The 20928-nt window shown below is 37.1% G+C and overlaps 1 long non-coding RNA gene across 1 annotated transcript; it reads left to right on the top strand.

The window, feature by feature from the left end:
* Positions 1–362: 362 nt before the first annotated feature.
* Positions 363–19103, top strand: LOC123506854. Its single transcript, XR_006675539.1, has 2 exons — positions 363–766; positions 18899–19103. It is a non-coding gene; the product is annotated as an uncharacterized LOC123506854 (long non-coding RNA).
* Positions 19104–20928: the final 1825 nt, after the last annotated feature.

Genomic DNA, 20928 nt, shown 5'->3' with positions numbered 1-20928 from the left:
TGTGGAACACTGGTTATATTGGGGATACTTTGTAGCCCATCCCTCACCGTTTTTTCATGTGTATTTTTTAAGTGATTATGTGCCATTTTTGTTGTTTTGTATTGTTTTCTTATTTATTTGTGTTATTTCATATTATTTTTGTATATTGTATGTTGCGAATGTTGAGTTTGGTAATGTCGACATTTTGAAGCTCCCTACGGCTACTTGTATCCTCAAATAAACTAAAACCATAATAACACTGAATATTCCATACATAATTCCCTGACAATTTTCAAAATTTAACACATACAAAGACGTAGTATTGGAGTTTAATGCGAAAAAGGAGAAGATCGAGAGTCAATTTCTTTAGAGAGCCACAGCTGATCATGGCGTTAGTATCTACCGCCAAAAAATGCGGTTGACCTCACTGTTGTGAGATTATATTTTCAGCATTTATAGAGGTGACAATGCCGTAACAGAGGTGTTGGAGATTATTTATGCACCAAGGAACAGGTGTGTAAGGTGTGGAAGTGGTGTTGATAAGGGATTAGTGTGTTGGGAGGGAAAGAAGTGGTGGTGACAGTGGTGATGGCCGTGTGGTGTTTGGTATTGCTTATAGACCCCATAAACACACTCAAACACCCCGCAACACATCCAGAACGTGCCCATGTACACCCACACACAGAAAGTGAAGTGATGACATTCCCGACAGCACCAAACGGCGAGACGAGAGCAGTGCAAGCCTTCACCACAACCCTCCACAGCGCCTGACGATAATTTATTTAAGGTATTTCTAAGGCCAGTCTCTTATTTGTAGGTTTTCTCTATAGTGAAACCACGCTCTGGAGTCACTTTGGGTGGGGTCGGAAAAGGGGACTTCCCAGCTACAGCGTTGCCAAATCTCTCCCAGTAACATATAACATACATAAATAATAGGATAACAAAGGGCCACCAGGGCCCATCTAGGTTATCCTGTATCAGTCGCACAGCGACCTCGTCATCAGTACTTAAAGATACACTTACAAGTACACAATACATTATATACTAATTCTAAATATTTGGCCCATTAACAGGGCTAAGTCCTGCATCGAATTCCTCTACAATCTGTAATCCCCATACATGGGGATCATGTCTTGTTTAACTATAGTAAATTTCTTATAAAACTATCATGCAGCGCTATACATAATTATAAATCTAATAAATTTAAGTGCTTATCTAATCTGTTTTTAAACATTGTCAAACTAGTGCTATTTACAACCGTCTCTGGCAATGCATTCCAGAAGTCTACCAACCTATGACTAAAGAAATATTTTCTTATATCTAACCTGCAGCCTTGCTTTCTAATCTTCCTGCCATGATTTCTAGTCCTACTTCCTCCTCTAAGGTAAAGAAAGATCTCACATCTATGTAGTTTGTATCTGAGAACATTTTAAATAACTCTATCATATCCCTCTTATACATCTCCTCTCAAATGAAAACATGTTTAATGCCTTTAATCTATCTCTATACTCCAGGCGCTTCAAAGCTGGTATCATCCTAGTTGCTCTTCTCTGAACTGCTTCTAACATGTTGATATCCTGCCTATAGTGGGGTGACCAGGCCTGTATGCAATACTCTAAATGGGGCCTAACATAGGAATTATATAAGCTACGCACCACTTCCTTACTTTTATAACTAACATTTCTATTTATAAAACCCAGGATCCTATTTGCCCTATTTCTTGCTTCTAAACATTGCTTTGAAAATTTCATAGTCCTGTCTATCACTACTCCTAAATCCTTTCCTTCATCTACTGCCTCTAGCCAACATCCCTCCATCTCATAGTTAAAGTTTGTGTTGTCTTTACCTAAATGCAGTACTAGGGCAATTAAAAAGGATTAGAGATCGCTTGACCCTTTTAAGCCTACACCACCCAACCACCTCTCTCTCTCTCTCTCTCTCTCTCTCTCTCTCTCTCTCTCTCTCTCTCTCTCTCTCTCTCTTTCTGCATGATTTTGTAGAAAAGGGTAAAGAAAACTCCCAAAATACTTTCTAAATAATATAACATACCTATTCTGCTTTCGACTTATTTTCCACACCACCACTGAGGTATAAGTCAAGGTTCTAGGAAGTAGTTATATACATTGTATATAAGTTCCTTCTCTCGGCTGTGTATTGGTCCACCACGATTCGTGACGCTTCCTTCCATCTTGCTGGGTGGGTGGCCAGGTGATGAATGAATGACCCTGACCCACCTTAATCCCCAACCCCTGACCTGCCTGCCTTCCCAGACCTACCTGACAATCCTGCAAAATAGCGTTGCCACATGTCGTGCTATTTATGTATGTATACTAATTGTTATTATCTATATTACAAAACTACAGTGCATTCATAACACTACAAACCCTTATTGAATCTAAAAAGTATTTAATGGGAAATAAAACATAAGAATAATAAGTAAATAGGTGACGAATGACACAAAGTGATGTGTGTTGGGGCTGATTTGGCATAGTGGCGAGCCGGGGATTTACCGCAGCGTCCACATCCAAAGTGACTCCAGAGCGTGGTTTGACTATAGGTGTCCTTTATGAGAGTGAAAACAGTGCCCGAATATTGAAAAGGTGATGGGTATAACGAGCAATTGTCAGTATTACCAGCTATTTATTTGCTGCATTCATTCACCGTAAACCAAACGTGTCAGAATTCAGCCACTAGTCTACCATTGCATATCTATGGTCAAATATTCCTGATGTGGCTTAATTTTGTTGTGGTGAGATAATAAAGGCAACATAAGGATTATGGAATCCGCTGCAGTGTTCCCGTATGTTGCCTCCTCCCTGGCCCCCGCCCCGCCTCCCGAGCACCATCCCTGTACCCCCAGTGACAGCCTGCTGGTTAACATAACATAACATAACATAAATAATAGGATAACAAAGGGCCACCAGGGCCCATCTAGGTTATCCTGTATCAGTCGCAGAGTGACCTCGTCATAAGTACTTAAAGATACAATTACAAGTACACAATACATTATATACTAATTCTAAATATTTGGCCCATTAACAGGGCTAATTCCTGCAGCGAAATCCTCTACAATTTGTGGTCCCCATACATGGGGATCATGTCTTGTTTAACTATAGTAAATTTCTTATAAAAACTATCATGCAGTGCTATACATAATTATAAATCTAATAAATTTAAGTGCTTATCTAATCTGTTTTTAAACATTGTCAAATTAGTGCTATTTACAACCCTCTCTGGCAATGCATTCCAGAAGTCTACCATCCTATAACTAAAGAAATATTTTCTTATATCTAACCTGCAGCCTTGCTTTCTAATCTTCCTGCCATGATTTCTAGTCCTATTTCCCTCCTCTAAGGTAAAGAAAGATCTCCAATACTTTTTTTCATATATTCTTTAAAAATAATATTACGCTTCCATGATGTGCTTTTATGGTTTCTATAAATATTTCGTTGTGTTTGAAGTGCGTTTCGTGCCTCTGTTCGGTAAATTTTAGAGTTATGTTATAGCTAAAATATGAGCTACCATAACCGTCAAATTTTTCCATCTCCCGTTTTGAACTTTTTTATTTCAATCTATAACGGGGCGTTTATGGTATCAAAGAATCGCCTGTGCTCTTTTAAGCCTGATATCAATCCATTGAGTGAAATATGTGGACTTTAAAATAGTGTTTTGCCCCGTTTAAAGCAAGTTTTATTTTTTCTATTTTATATGTTTACGTTTCTGCTTCACTGTCAAATTCGTTTTAGAATGCCTTAAAAGAAACCTCAGACTTTGTAGAGTGTATTGAAATACTTACCAAGTGAAAATGGCTGGACTTTACAAGAGTTTTTAATAAGTTTAGAGTTTAATACTTTTGTTTTACATAAATGCTCTTTCACTCGTTCACTTCTGGTTTTAGGTCAGTGTTGGATGCCTGAGAAGAAAGTTTATATTGTCTAATATTTTTCGAAAGAAATATAAAGTCGAAATGGTTGGACGTTTTGGCAGCGTCATAAGTGGAAATGTTTATACACTTTTTATATACTTAATTTAGAAAGTTCTTTAAAACTAGTTAAGGAAGAGATGTCGATGTTTTGGATATATGTTAAAGTATCTATCAAGTCATAAAATAGCAAGCATTCGGCCTTGGCTTCGTTTTTTCTATAAGTAATTTTTTAAATTATTTACGTAATTTAGCCCAGGCACCGCTGTTCCCGCGCTCTAGATGACGTCACAGCAAGGTGGTGACTCATCATAGCCCCGAGCTGGCGTCCTTCCCTCCCTATCGCCCAGTTCGTCAATATTTTGCCTAATATCTAGTGATTTCTTTGTGTTTTCGCGTCTTTCTTAGCTCAGGTGTGCAGATAGTAGTAGTAGAAAGAAGAAGGAAGGAGGATGAGGAGGAAGGAAGGAAAAAGGGAAGAAAGTACTGATGACGAGGTCGCTGTGCGACTGATACAGGATAACCTAGATGGGCCCTGGTGGCCCTTTGTTATCCTATTATTTATGTTATGTTATGTTAATAGGTGGAGGAGCAGGTAAGCCACAATAACTACTCTCCCTTCACTTCCTCAATATTTTGCATAATATCTCGTGTTTTCTAAGTGTTTTGATGTGTTTGTAGGTTCAGGCGTGTAGATGGAAGCAGTAGAAGAAAGAGAAAAGGAGGAGGACGAAGAAGAAAGGAAAAATGGAAGCGTAAGAAGAGGAGGAGCCAAGCCACAATAAGTCCCGCTTTTAATCATACCGTTCTTTATAATGCATTTTTTGTGTTTTTGGGATATATCTGAAGTATTCTTAGGGTGATAGGTAGTGTTGCAGGGTGTTTTGGGTGTATTTTATGTGTTTTCAGTGTGTGTTAGATATTTTTAGGTATATTTTACATATCTTGAGTGTGGTGTATAGGGGTGTTTGAATGTATAGGTGTATTCTGATTGTGGTTAGGGTAATTTTGAGGTGTTGTATGGTGGATGTCTGGAGGGGGGAGTTGGGATGGAGTGTAGGGGGTGAGGTAGCAAATGCATTCCAGAAGAAAGATGCTAGACATGAATTAGATAGGATAAACAGAGATAGTGAAAAGATTAAGAAAGATTTCCAGGTGCAAATAGGAGAGAATAAGATTAGGATTCCAAATAAGGAGACAGCATCTAGGAAGGTAGCAGGACTTAAATGTTTTTATGTAAATGCCAGGAGTCTTAGGAACAAGAAGGACGAGTTATCTAGTTATATAGTTGAGGAGGACTTAGATGTTGTATGTGTCACAGAGGCATGGGTAAATGAGGAAAAGTTTAGGGAAAATAGAAAAGAATATGAAGTAGATGGATACATTATGTATTTACACCAGAGAATTGGTAGGATAGGTGGAGGAGTAGTTATTTATGTAAAAAAAATCCTTCATTTCCAGTCAGGTTAATGGTATTATGGTAGATAACAGAGTAGAGTCCTTATGACTGGATGTTAGAGTAAACAAAAGTAAGGTTATTAGAGTAGGAGCTTTTTATAGACCACCTAACCAGTCAGCAGATGTAGACAACCTTATGGTAGATGAGATAAATAGGGGTGTATTAATCAGACAATTATCTTAGGGGATTTTAATCTTAAGTCAGTAAACTGGGAGAGGATGGTAGGAGATGCTAGTGAAAATAAGTTTATGGAAAGTTTTCAGGATAACTATTTAGTGCAGATGGTAGATAAACCTACTAGGGGGAGGAAGGTTTTAGACATAGTACTAACAAATATTGAGCATTGTTTAAAGGAAGTTGAGGTAGGAGAGACTTTAGTAAACAGTGACCATCATATAATTAGATTTATCATTAATTCCAGTAGGGATAATATAGTGAATAAGACTAGAGTCCCAAACTATCAGAAAGGCAATTATGGTAGGTTACGTCAGTTATTAGGAGAGGTAAACTGGGAAGATAGTTTTGGAAATAAAACTGCACAGGAGATGTGGGATATTTTTAAGGTTGTAGTAAAGGGTATAGTGATGCAGTGTATCCCTTACAAAGATATAAGGCAGAGAAACAGGAAGCCATTATGGTGGACTCATGAGATAGGTAGCCAGATCAGAGAGAAGAGGGCATACAGAGAGTTGCAGAAAAGTGGGAAGATGTAGATTTGATTAGGTACAGACAGGTCAGAGATGATTTGAGTAAGGTTATAAAAAAGTAAAAGGCAGGCAGAGATAAAACTAGCTAGAGCTGGGAGTAAAGATCCCAAAAATTATATAGTTATTACAAGGTCAGTGATAAAAGAAATAAGGATAGGATTGGACCACTCAGAAAAGATGGTGTAGTAGTGGATCAAAATGAAGACATAGTAGAATTATTGAATGAACAATTTTCTTCAGTATTTACTAGGGAAAGAATAGGAAATCCTGTTACAAACAGTGTGACGAGTAGTTTAAGAGCTTTAGAAAATATTGATATAAAACCGGGAATTATTAGGAAATTTATTCTTGAACTAGACGATAGGAAAGCTAGTGGTCCTGATGAGCTACATGCCAGAGTACTTAGGGAGTGTGTAGACAGTATTTCTGAAGCACTTAAGTTAATCTTTGAAAGATCACTTAGGTTTGCTGAGATACCTCAGGACTGGAAGTTAGCTAATGTTACTCCAATATTTAAAAAAGGTAGGAAGGATGATGCGAATAATTATAGACCGATCAGTTTAACTAGTATAGTATGTAAGATACTAGAGAAAATCATTAAGGGTAGTATTTGGGAGCATTTAAATGAGAATAGATTAATTAGAGATACCCAACATGGCTTTAGATCAGGGAGGTCCTGTCTTACAAATTTGCTCGATATCTTAGAATATATTACCAAGGAGTTAGATGATGGAAATAGCATAGATGTTATATATCTAGATTTTAGCAAGGCGTTTGATAAGGTACCGCATAGGAGGCTAGTGTACAAATTGAGACTACATGGGATAGGGGTAGGTTAGTTGATTGGATTAGTGAATGGCTTTCTGATAGGAAACAGAGAGTAGTATTAAATGGGGCAATGTCTGAGTGGAAGGAAGTGGTTAGTGGGGTACCCCAAGGATCAGTGCTAGGACCTCTTCTTTTCTTGGTGTACATTAACGATTTAGATATAGGAATTAGTAGCAAAGTATCAAAGTTTGCAGATGATACTAAGATAGCATGTGCAGTACAGGGTGAAAAGGACAATTACAGAATACAACGAGACCTGGACAGGCTGATAGCATGGGCAGACAGGTGGCAGATGGAGTTTAATTCTAAAAGTGTCAGGTTATGCATTTAGGTAAAGACAACACAAACTTTAGCTATGAGATGGAGGGATGTTGGCTAGAGGCAGTAGAGGAAGGAAAGGATTTAGGAGTAGTGATAGACAGGACTATGAAATTTTCAAAGCAATGTTTAGAAGCAAGAAATAGGGCAAATAGGATCCTGGGTTTTATAAATAGAAATGTTAGTTATAAAAGTAAGGAAGTGGTGCGTAGCTTATATAATTCCTATGTTAGGCCCCATTTAGAGTATTGCATACAGGCCTGGTCACCCCACTATAGGCAGGATATCAACATGTTAGAAGCAGTTCAGAGAAGAGCAACTAGGATGATACCAGCATTAAAGCGCCTGGAGTATAGAGATAGATTAAAGGAATTAAACATGTTTTCATTTGAGAGGAGATGTATAAGAGGGGATTTGATAGAGTTATTTAGAATGTTCTCAGATACAAACTACATAGATGTGAGATCTTTCTTTACCTTAGAGGAGGGAAATAGGACTAGAAATCATGGCAGGAAGATTAGAAAGCAAGGCTGCAGGTTAAATATAAGAAAATATTTCTTTAGTCTTAGGGTGGTAGACTTCTGGAATGCATTGCCAGAGACAGTTGTAAATAGCACTAGTTTGACAATGTTTAAAAACAGATTAGATAAGCACTTAAATTTATTAGATTTATAATTATGTATAGCACTGCATGATAGTTTTTATAAGAAATTTACTATAGTTAAACAAGACATGATCCCCATGTATGGGAACCACAAATTGTAGAGGATTTCGCTGCAGGACTTAGCCCTGTTAATGGGCCAAATATTTAGAATTAGTATATAATGTATTGTGTACTTGTAAGTGTATCTTTAAGTACTGATGATGAGGTCGCTGTGCGACTGATACAGGATAACCTAGATGGGCCCTGGTGGCCCTTTGTTATCATATTATTTATGTTATGTTATGTTATTCAGTGTGTTTTGCTCCTGGGGCAAGTGGAAGTCTCTGGCATCTTTTCTCGCTCGCCTCCTTGAGCCTTGAGACATATGTTCCCTCACAATAGCTCATCTTTTCACATTTCGAGGCGACATCTGGCAATTCCCGTCACCCGGAGGGAGGAAACGGTACTCCAAGTGATGTTATGTCAGTGTTACTTGGTAATGACATTGAGGACAGTGGTGAAAATGAAGACAGTGATTGTTTTTTATTGAGACAGAAGAAAGTGAAGACTCCAGTAGTGATTCTCATAGTGATCTGGGAGACAGAGACCAACCCTTACAGCGACGTTCATAAACCTCCTCACGTACTCCCCATGAGCAATACGCTGGTGTGTGTCACCCATGGTAGCCTCTACAGGACTGTGCTTGTCAGCCAAGTCACGTCAGTCCCATTGCTAATAAGAGTTGCCACATTACAATTATTATACAAATCCACAATACGTATTTGTAATATGCGGTTTATTTTTATTTTTCTGTTTTGAACATTATTTCATTCGAGTTCGGTTTATCATGACATGTAAGTGCAAAAGTTCCTGCTTTTACATCAAATTCATATGCCCAAATGGAGAGAGAGAGAGAGAGAGAGAGAGAGAGAGAGAGAGCGGTGTTATCTGAGCTTGGGGGGTATTTCTGCCATGAATTTTTTGCTTTGCAATAACGTTGGTGTGAGAGGTGATAACATGTTGAAAACTACATTGTTGTACTCAGAATAACACAAAGAAATATGCTTTTATAAGAAAAAAATATTTTTAACATTTTTGACAGGTGTAATTTTTCCCCGCTGTAACAGACAGAAAGTAAATCAATGCCCGGTACTTTAAGGGTTAAGTGGTCTGCATGTGTGTGGAGTGTCTTGGGAGTGATTTTGGTGTATGCTGGGTGTTTCTAGTTGAATTATGGTTTTATTTATTAATATTTTGAAGTGTTGCATAGAATTTTGAGTGTGTTTTGGGTTAATTTACTACTTTTGTATAATTTCATCCTATCATGGATGCAGCTGAGGTGAGTCTCCGCTGTGGCCAAGCAGTTCACCCTTGCTGTGAACCCTCCATGTGATGAATGAGTTGCTGGTTGAGCTGGAGTATCTTGGTATTTGGGGCTTGTCTGGTATTGTAGACAACCATCTGTCAAACCTTTTCTTGAAGAGGTCAGGTGTGACCCCTGTTAGGCCCCTGATGGTGTCTGGCTCAACATTGAAGAGACGAGCCCCATTTTGTGAGAAGCAGTTATGCATGCAAGTCTTTATTTTATGAGATGTTGCTTCTGCCCTCTTCACATAGCATAACCACCCTCTTCTTGGATGTGGGTTAAGTTTTATGCCCACATTCAGTACAAGGCCCTCTGGGATCTTGGGATTTTGAGCATTTTCAAATGGTGTGGGTGTGTTTTGTGGTGTAGGGGTGTTATTGGTGTATATTCTGATTCTGATTTATAAAGTGCATGACAGGCATATTTTTTTGGGTTGGATTTTGGGGTGATTGAAATGTTACTGTTGTCTTTCATTAACTGTGTAATTGAAGCAAGAGTCTTTTAGAAATACAACTTAGGTGACCACTGTTTTTCAAAGTCCACAGTTATGAGGAAATTTGTTTGTAAGAGTGTTTTTGCTTTTGATTTGATAGATATCATGTCAATCTGTCAATAGATCATCAAACATCCCTTAAAAACCGATGGGGTTTGGGTGTGTGTTTGGTGGTGTTTGAATATGTTTGGGTGATATTTAGATGTGTCTCTGAACCGCATGTTCAAACACACCAAAACACCCCAAAGCACACACTAAGCACACCAAAAACAGCACAGAAAACACTCAAAACATCCCAAAATGCCCCAAAACACTTAAAAACACTCATTTGCAACCTAACCTAATCCAACACCCCCATAACCACTCCTTTTCTCTCTCTCCCACAGATTTGTACCTTGCGGTTTTAAGTTTTTAATGTTTTCTGGTTATTCTACATTATACGTGTGTATTAATGTTTTTTTAATGTTTGTTTATCATTCATTATTCCTGCATCTTGATGTTTTTTTTTGTTTCCCTTAATTTTTCTTTCATTTCATTACGTTTTTTCCAGTTTATTTTAAGAATTTAAGCCTCATTTCCAACCTAACCTAACCTAGCGTAACCAGACACACCAAATCACTCGCTCTCTTTCCCGCAGGCTATGAGGGTGGCGGTGGAGGTTTGGGGGGTCCAGCATGCCATCATAGACAACCTGCAGTTCATCAGCAAATGAATTAATGTCACCGTTTAACCCATTGTGAATGCCGTTTACATTTATCTGGAACATAATGGAGCTAACACTGACCTTTGTGGCATTCCTCTTGTTACTTTACCCTATGATGAGTATGTATCTCTGGTCACAGTTCTCATCTCCCTGTCCTTGAAATAATGCCTCATCCATTCTCAGAAAGTTCCTTGCAGTCCTCATATGTTCTCTAGTTTCCAAAGTAATCTTCCTTGAGGGACTTTATCAAAAGCCTTTTTTATATCCAGGTATACTGTGTCCACCCATCCGTCTCTGTTTTCAAGTCCTTCTATTACTCTTCAGTAGAAGCTTAATAAGTTTGACACACATGCCCTGTCCTGAACCCAAATTGTCTGTTCGATATGACTTGTTCCTCTTCCAGATGTTTAACCCATTTTTCTTTGGTAATTATTTCACACAACTTCCCCAAAACACTTGTAAGTGACACTGGTCTGTAGTTTAGTGGTTCAGTTGCCTTTCCTCATTTAAATATCGGTATTACATTGGCTCTCTCTCATTCTAGTGGAATTTTCCCTTCATTTATTATTTAGTAGAAACAGAAGAACTAGCATTGACAAAAACATATTAATTTTCTAACCATTTTCTTTCTCATATATCAGACGTTTCGACATTTCAGCATGTCACCATCAGTGGTCTAAAAATGATAAAGGTACATTAGAATTCTAAAACACACAAAAAAATTATACATAAAATTATAAAAAATTATACATAAAATATAATGGTTAAAGAAATTATACAATATGCAGCAGAATAACTGAAGTCATATTATTTAGCTGTGAAGAATTAGTTTTGATATGTAATGATTCCAGAATTCTGAGATGTGAATTGTTACAACTGTCTATTATTTTAAAGTGTTCAGTTTTAAGGGGGACATCTCAAACCTCAGAGTGATCTCTCGCAGCTGAATGTGAGGAGTTGTGGCTTCTATGGCCCGTTCTGCTCGACTGCCCCTTGTGCTCATCTACACGAATCTTGAAAGCTCGAATTGTGCTTCCAATATACCCAGTTTGGCAACTGGGACGTAAGAACTTATAAATAATGGACGAGCGCTATTCAGTCGGCAAGCAGTCCTTGAAGTTAAAAAATGAACCAATTCTAAAATTATTAACTGGAATGAACCTAAAATCAATTTGGGGATAGAAATTCTTGAAGTTATCCGAGAGAGATGACTGTATTTTTGAAGTGACTGGACCTAGATAAGGGAGTTTTACATATATAGTTTCCTTGTTGACTGTGGGGACAAGTAATTTTGGTTGATATTGATTATTTGGGAATTTACGAGTAATTTTATTGAACAATTCAGTAGTAAATCCGTTATCTGAGAAAATTTTTCTTAAGGTGGAAATTCGTTAATTTGGTCAAAAAAATTGAAAAATTGGAAACTTGGTACTTGGGTTCATCTCTGGAGAGAAGCCATGGCCGAAGTTGCCAGGCACATAACACACTGCTTACCTGGTATTGGCGGGTTTAAAGGGCCGGCCCTTTCAATACCCAAGCGTGCATACGCCCCTTTTTCTTCTAGTCTTTGTTTTGCTTGTATTTATTTTTTTTTTTGAGCTGTTTTATTTATTTTTGCGTGATGTACGATAGTTTAGTATCAGGCAGTGAGGGTGAGGAAGACGCTACTCCCTCAGTACCAATCGATACAGCCTTAGGGAGTGCGCGCGTGTGTGCAGCCTACCTGTTGATCGTATTTTACACGTGTTGGGTTCCCAAATTGTGACAATGCCACATGTAAGACCATGATGTAACATGGCCTGAAACTATCTAAACAGCCACTACCAGCCTCCAAGCAGTTGTCAAGGGATTATGTAAGTACATATCTGAGTTTGGTACATATTGGAGTGAGTTATTTTTTTTTTTTTTTATACCATGTGGGCTTTTCACGGGAATTTATGGGCTAAAGGGGATACTTTTTAGGGTACCTCCTATCTTAAAGCCCACCTGCTAGGAAACCGTTGCCCCGAGTGAGGAAGCGAGTTATGTGGGGGTTTTGAAGATGTTCACAGAAAATGCATTTTCTCGACTTTCAGTTTTCAGCATATACTGTTGAATAACTTTTTCAGTAATTGGTCAATTTAAAAAATTTTGCAGCAAAATGATCAACAACCTCATCTTAACAAATGCTAGCATGATAATGCATGAACTCACTCAAATAAATTTACAACAGGCTTATAAACTCAAATTTTGATGAAAAAAAAGGTAACAATTTGGCGTGTAATGAAATTGTTATAACATAGGTAATGTGTATGCCGATGCTAACATTTATTTGTTGTTATGTATATTATATGTGGTTAAGAGGAAATTGCCACACTGTTATTAGTTTTGATTTTATAATGGTATTTTGAATTATTTTCTTATCGCCGAAAAAATATTTATTGCAAAAAAAACTACGCCACATTTGTGTACCAAATTAACACTGAAGACGTACACCATAAACGTACACCTTGTGTATAAATATTATTGAATTCGGTGAAAAAATAGCAATGGGAGAGCCAAAAAACCGATATTGATATCGAGTCATCGAATTACCACCTTAAGAATGAGACTTCTTATTAAAAAGTTCATACGAGGAGGATAGGCAGAAAGCTCTGTGCAATAGTGTCTTAATAGAGTTAATTTTGAAGTTAAAGTGGCAGTAACTGAAAAAAACTACTTCCGAGTCCAGAAAAGGTAGTTGTAACAATTCACATCTCAGAATTCTGGAATCATTACATATCAAAACTAATTCTTCACAGCTAAATAATATGACTTCCGCTGTTCTGCTGCATATTGTATAGTTTTTTAACCATTATATTTTATGTATAATTTTTTATAATTTTATGTATAATTTTTTTGTGTGTTTTAGAATTATAATGTATTTTTATTATTTTTAGATCACTGATGATGACATACTGAGATGTCGAAACGTCTGATATATAAGGAAGAAAATGGTTAGAAAATAAAGATGTTTGTGTCAACGCTAATTATTCTGTTTCTACTGAAGCTGAAGTTCCCCATGAACAGACCTGTCTCTGTTGTAATCATTTCCCAAATTAGTGTGTGATTCACTGTTTGATCTGCTGCAGTCTCTGACGAGACAGCCAGACGTTACCCTACGGAACGAGCTCAGAGCTCTTTATTTCCGATCTTCGGATAGGCCTGAGACCAGGCACACACCACACACCTTGACAACAAGGTCACAACTCCTCGATTTACATCCCGTACCTACTCACTGCTAGGTGAACAGGGGCTACATGTGAAAGGAGACACACCCAAATATCTCCACCCGGCCGAGGAATCGAACCCCGGTCCTCTGGCTTGTGAAGCCAGCGCTCTAACCACTGAGCTACGAGGTGTGTGAGTGTGTGTGTGTATTTACCTAGTTGTATTGTACAGGGTTCGAGCGGGGCTCATAGTGTCCTGTCTCCATATCTCTATTTATCTAATTTTTCTTTAAAGTTATGCACACTATGTGCTGTAACGATTTCATTATCCAATGCATTCTATTTTTCCACCGTTCTGTGTGGAAAACTGTATCTTCCAACGTCCTCCACACACTTTCTCATCCTGATATTCTTTTCATGGCTTTGTCCTTCCATCTTCTGTCAACAGCACCAGGTCTTCTTTGTCTATCTTTTTAATATCACTTACTACCTTATACATTGTTATTAGGTCTCAGCGTTCTCTTCTATCTTGTAAGGTTAGGAGTCCCATTTCCTTCAGTCGTTCTTCATATGTGAGGTCTTTTAATTCTGGCACCATCGTTGTAGCAATCTTCTGTATCCTTTCCATTTTTCTTATATCCTTTTTAGAGCTTGGAGACCATACCATTGCTGCATATTCCAGCCTTGGGCGTATCATGCTTGTGATGATTTTTTTCATCATATTTTTATCCATGTAATAAAAAATCACTTATATTAATTAACATTTTATATGATAGTCCAAATACCTTGCTTATGTGTTTATCAGGGCTCAGATTTTCTTGTATGATCACTCTAAGATCTTTTTCCTCTTTAGTCTTCATTATTTGTTCCTCTCCCATCAAATAGTTCCATACTGGTCTTCTCTTACTGTTTCCTAGTTCCATTATGTGACATTTCTTGGCAATAATCTCCAATTTCCACTTCCTGCTCCACTCATAGATCTTGTTTAAATCTTCCTGCAACAGCAGGTTTTGATAACTCTTAGCAGCTTTGCATCATCAGCAAATAAATTTATATAACTGTTTATCCCAATGTGAATGTCGTTCACATAACCTGAAACATAATGGAGGCTAACACTGACCCTTGTGGCACTTCGCTAGTTGCTTTACCCCAAGATGAGTATGTATCTCTGATCACTGTTCTCATTTCTCTATCCTTCAAATAATCTCTCGTCCATTCGAGCAATGTTCCTCGTAGTCCTCCTATGTTCTCTAGTTTCCAAGAAAGTCTTCCGTGAGGGACTTTGTCAATAGCCTTTTTGATATCCAGGTATACTGTGTCTACCCATCTATCTCTGTTTTCAAGTCCTGCAATAACTCGAGTAGAAGCTTAATAAGTTTGATACATTTGACCGCCCTGTCCTGAACCCAAATTGTCTGTTCGATATGACTTGCTCCTCTTCTAGACATTTAACCCATTTTTCTTTGATAATTATTTCACATAACTTCCCTATGACACTTGTAAGTGACACTGGTTTGTAGTTTAGTGGTTCAGTTGCTTTTCCTCCTTTAAATATTGGAACAGTAAGTCCTCATCACATGGTACATATGCGTTCCTGAAAACCTTACCGCAAATTGAAATTTTCGTATACTGAACTCATTATAACATGTAATAATAGGGAATGTGTTCCAGCACTTCAAAAGTCACCCCTACAGAAATTAATGATAGTTATATATATATAATATAGTTATATATATAATTATATAATAATAGTTATATATATATATATATATATATATATATATATATATATATATATATATATATATATATATATATATATATATAAAGTACTGCACAAAAGAAATAAACAGAAATTTTTTTTGTTTACCTTTCACTCGCCATGTATTCTATCAGATGATGTCCCTCTTGGGGCTAAGGGACAGTAGGGATTTCAGCCCTTACTCATCTTCCGCTGAATGGGCAGACTACTACTCTTTTGCTTTGCCTTGTCAACTCCAGCAGTGTCTGCAGAACGTTATGGGGCCATTATGGGTGTGTAACTGTGCGTCATGATAATATCCAGAAAAAACACATGTAAGAATTTCACTTGTGTTCAATGGGAAACGCGGGAAGAGACTGATTATTGTTGTGACGTCATCCATGTCACACTTCCTGAGCCACCTCAGCTCAGTTCTCACTGACAGCTGACTTTTGGTGAGACGTTCGGGTACTTTGGCCTGACACCTGAGGTTTCCTATTATAGTGGTACCTCGACATACAATTTTGATTCATTCTGTGACGATCATTGTATATAAAAAGAAATCGTATATGAAATAAATTTTTCCCATAGAAATTAATGGAAATACAATTAATTTGTTCTTGTGATATGAATTTGACACCTTCTAAAAAAAAATAACATGCTTTAAATACCAACCAAATATAGATTTAATATAAGATAAATACAATGTTTATTGTGTGCATGATACAAATTAACTATACTGCTCAAAATAACAACTTAACCCGCAAAACTCGTGATACATCGATAGACGTTCATCACGCAAGGTACGGGGCACATCGATAGACGTTTAGGCTTTTTACAGCTATATTTTGGTTATTTTCTTCCCGTTTTCTTTGCTTGTGAACTGGCAACACTCATCAGGAGTAAACATATGCTCTACGTCACTGTATAAATGGTATGAGCGATCAACAGGGATTTCATTTTGTCTGATTTGGCCACCTCTCCCGCACGCCTTACTTCCATACCTTGGGTCTCTCGCCTTGTTACGGGGAGACAACTTTTGAACGAGAGTGGTATCAGAACAGGAGAGAGAGAGAGAGGATACAAGGGGCTCTAGCCAATGCTGCTGAACCCGATCAGACGCAAGGCCACGTAAACCGATGCTACTACCTCATTCAACCTGTGATATTTTGGTAACCATGACATCTAGAGACTTCAGGTTTTTTGCATTGCAAAGAGGAAGAGTTGCTTGTGGGCAGGAGTAAACATATGCTCTACGTCACTGTGTCACCAACGATGGAGGGTGGTAGTGAGTGATTTCATTGTGTCTGATTCCGCCACCTCTCCCGCAAGCCTTACTTCTATACCTCAGGTTTCTCACCATGTTACGGGGAGACAACTTTTGAATGAGAGTGGTATCAGAACAGGCGACAGGAGGATTAAAAAGGATTAAATAATCCTCAAATTAAGTCATCACAAGGGAGCCCCCCTCCGATGAAGTAATTTGTCCTGCTGCTAGGCAACAAAGGCCATATAGCTGCTAGATGTCATTATTGGGGTTTCAATTGATACCCCGCAATGGGCGACAGCAGGAAAGAGAGAGAGGGGGGGAGAGGATACAAGGGGCCCGTTTTCTCTCGCTCTAGCCAAGGCTGCTGAACCTGATAGGACGCAAGGCCACATAAACCGATGATACTACCTCATTCAACCTGTGATATTTCGGTAACCATGACATCTAGAAATTTCTGATTTTTTTGCATTGTAAAGAGGAAGAGTTGCTTGTGGGCAGAAAACCATTTGTACTCACTCGTTTATTGAATTTCTAAGTGTAATCAGTATGTAAATACAGGCTATTTTGTGTGTTTTTTGCCAAACTTTTTCATCGGTCCCAAAAGAAAAAGTTTGGCGAGAACCACACAAAATAGCCTGTATTCACATACTGTGTGTATGTTTTCAAGACTGACAATACTTTTTTCTTTTGATTGTGGTAAGGTTACTGTCATATAATGCACAGAGGGATTCATATTGCAGTGCATCTGCAAAACTTTATGAATTTGAGGGACATGGTAAAATAAAGTACACAGCCTAACACATCATTCATCCTTCCTAATGATACCTATAGAGATGAACACCTTGGAGGGACACCACCAACATGAATTTTGCCTGGTTCCTTTCCAGCAATGAGAGGTCCCCCTGGCCACTCCCCATGACAGTGCAAGCAGAGCAGTGAGGGAGATCTCCATGGAAGGGAGGTGGCCAAGTGACTGTCACATAGACCATGCACAACATTTCTTCGGGAGCAGTTTCTTAAATGTTTCAGGTTTCCAATCTATTGTTGTCTTTGCAAGTAAAAAATGTGTACATGTCAGAAGTCTCAGTAGCTCCTTTGTTCATATTTTATATGTACATGGCAATTACTGGCTTACTGTAAGTAACCATTGCAAAGATAACACTGTCAAAGTTTATGACAACTTAAACAGCAGTTTGGAAATCTCAGTCAAATTTGGTTATCATTTGGCTGCTCTCCTAAACTGTAGCTCACAAATTAAAGTAGAAATTGTAGATGTTCAGCAGCAGGAGGGACATTCAGATTGCAGTTTGTTTGCTATTGTTTTTGCTACCAGTCTTTGTTTTAGCATCCCATCTGCAAATCAAAATTTTGTCCAGAAAGAAATGAGAAGCCACCTTGGAACCTGCTTTCAGAAGGGGAAATTGGAACCTTTTCCAGTTTTCCTTCTGTGGTTACACCTTCCAGTAGTAAATGTCATATTCTTGTTGTGTGTTCACAGTGTAGAAGGCCAGGTACGAAGATGGTATTTTCATTCAGTCTATGTTGTGTAATGCCTTGTGTCATTCTATCTGTGTGGAATTTCCTGCTGACATTTTTGTTTGCACTGCATGTCAGCAGGAAATACCATATTTCTAAGTATTGCTCTCTCTCTCTCTCTCTCTCTCTCTCTCTCTCTCTCTCTCTCTCTCTCTCTCTCTCTCTCTCTCTCTCTCTCTCTCTCTCTCTCTCTCTCTCTCTCCTACCTTAATATTATATATGTATATCTTAACTTCCAAGCATGTCTGTCAAATACCAATGTCTATTTATTTTTTAAAACAAATAGAAAAATATTAGTTTTCTTTCCTACCAATTTACAAGATTTTTGTTTAAGTTAGTGCCTTGGATCTATTATATTAATGGTTTCTCAATTATTTTCACTAGCAAATAACTTGTAAATCTCTTTTTCTTTTCAGATCTTAACCAGCAGAATAACTTATTGCTTCGACTTCACTTTGAACAAAGAGAATTTATCAAATTTTTTATATATTGCAGTTTGTTTCTTTTGTCAGATATTAGATCACAGGTGCACACTGGGCAACAATTAGTGCCTTTGCAACCATGACACCCCCGCTGTGAGCTAATACTCCATAGGGAGGTGAACCCAGAGCTAGTGTTTAGAGTGGTCTTTCAAATTTTTATGTTTATTATTCTTCTTGAGAATTATTTTAAGCAATTCTGATAATCATATGTCTCATGTATTTGATATTTTCAACTAACTGAAGGCTTTTTTCTTTATCAACAGTTCAAGACAACTTGTATGAGGAACATCAATTTGAAAAAAAAAGTATAGTCAAAACCTACAAGCTAAGTGTAGTGTGCTGTTCAGGTGTCTAGTCTAGAACACCTGAACCATTGCAGACAAGAGATCAAATTTTCAGGACAACTAATTAACACAATCAACCTGTATGTGAGTACTACTACAGAAATAAAATCAATGAATAACAAAATGGTTGAATTGTATATATTCCCCTTGTCAGGATAAAGCACAGGGTATATTCCTTTTGTTATAATAATAAAAAAAAAAAAAATGTGACCTTGTAGAATGCTGAACTTTGGCACTAATAGAATCTGGTGAATAGCAAGTATATATTTAAATTCTTGTTGTTTTTACATAACTAGATTTTGTATTAAGTCAAGGTAATCTGGAAGTAATTTAATTACTAATAATTAGTTACTCCTAGTCTTGCTTGTAATGTATTGTTAAATTGTAAAGGGTTTACATAACAATGGTTGGATTCAAACTTTTAAGAACTGGTTCTATCACTATCGTTACAAGCAATTATAACTGTGCCATGTGGCTAAGTAGTTTAGTGGTAAAAAAAATAAAGGCAAAATTATAGATTATTACAAAGGATTACTTGTTTTAATTTCTTTTATTGTTTGGTTTTCATTTTGTTTTGCTTTACTAAGATAAGCCAGTAACAAATTCATCCAAGCCAATTGAAAACAAGCTAACAACTAGTCTTGGGATGAGTTCAATTCCAAGAATAGGTTTTCATGAACCAGTCGAAATCAACTGAATCACATCACAGGGTTTTTAGGTAACAATTAAAGGAAGCCGTCATTTCTTACTTTGTGTTATCAGACTTCACATTCTGTTATGCTTCAGTAGAAAATAATGTTTCCAGTTAGAATTTATGTTTTAGATTTGAGAAACAGTCTTGCACATGATAGCATAATCATTTACATCGCTTTTCATTGTAAAATTCCATTATCATAATTCTACACCTTTCTTCCCCAATGCAACTCCTTTACTTATAAGTGCACAGTTCTTTGAATATGGTTTATCTTTATGGTTTCCAGACCCTGATATTCTTACTTTTGTGTAGTTTAAATGTGGAGATCAGTTATTTACTTACTTCAATATATCACATCCAAATGTTTTAGCAAAACTAAAGCCATCAGAATAGTTAAAAAGGAGAGGTAGATCATGATCAAAGTTTGCCTTGAAAATGCAGTGGAACATAATGGGTAAGCTGTGTACTGGTAGTTAGTGTTGGTATGTTTATTGTAACTAATGGATGAAGGCCACCCAAAACAGGGTGAGTATGCTGTAAAAAGTTCCCTGTACTCAGTGTTATTGAGGGATTAGTTTTGCATGCTTCATTACTTCCTGCTAGTCATTTAATTACCGGCTCAACTGTTTCATACACATTCATATATAAGCAAGCCAGCCTAAATTAGGTTCAGCTCTGAAAAAAAAAATCCATTTAAACTATTCTCCAGTTATAAGATGAGAAGGGTATTATTACTGTGTATTATTCTTAATACTATTAATTTTACTACTGCTACTTTTACCAATTGTTGTGATGACAATAGTAACAGTAGTAATAATAATGATAATAATGATAATGATGATGATGGCAATAATAATAACAATAATAATAATAATAATAATAATAATAATAATAATAATAATAATAATCTGAATGTCTGAATAATAATAATAATAATAACTGATAATAATGACAAGTAGTAGTAGTAGTAGTAGTACTAGTAGTAATAGCAGTAGTAGTAGTAGTAGTAGTAGTTGCTGTTGTAATAGTAGTATAGTAAATATAATGATATAGTAGTAGTAGTAGTAGTAGTAATACAGTAACATACTGTTTTTTTTTTTTTTTTTTTTTTTTGCTTTGAAGCTATGCCGTTTGTCGAGTGGTTTAAAGTTAGCTACATATGTCACCATGATACCCGCAGGTTTTAGGTCGTTACACCGAAGATGCGCTCGGGTGGTGATATGAGCCCTAATATTGGCTACCAGTATAAATAAAA

This window comes from Portunus trituberculatus, chromosome 21 (assembly GCF_017591435.1).
Source record: "Portunus trituberculatus isolate SZX2019 chromosome 21, ASM1759143v1, whole genome shotgun sequence".
NCBI classification, from domain to species: Eukaryota; Metazoa; Arthropoda; class Malacostraca; order Decapoda; family Portunidae; genus Portunus; species Portunus trituberculatus.
The sequence above is the reverse complement of the archived record's forward strand: the minus strand, read 5'-3'. Positions and strand labels throughout refer to the sequence as shown.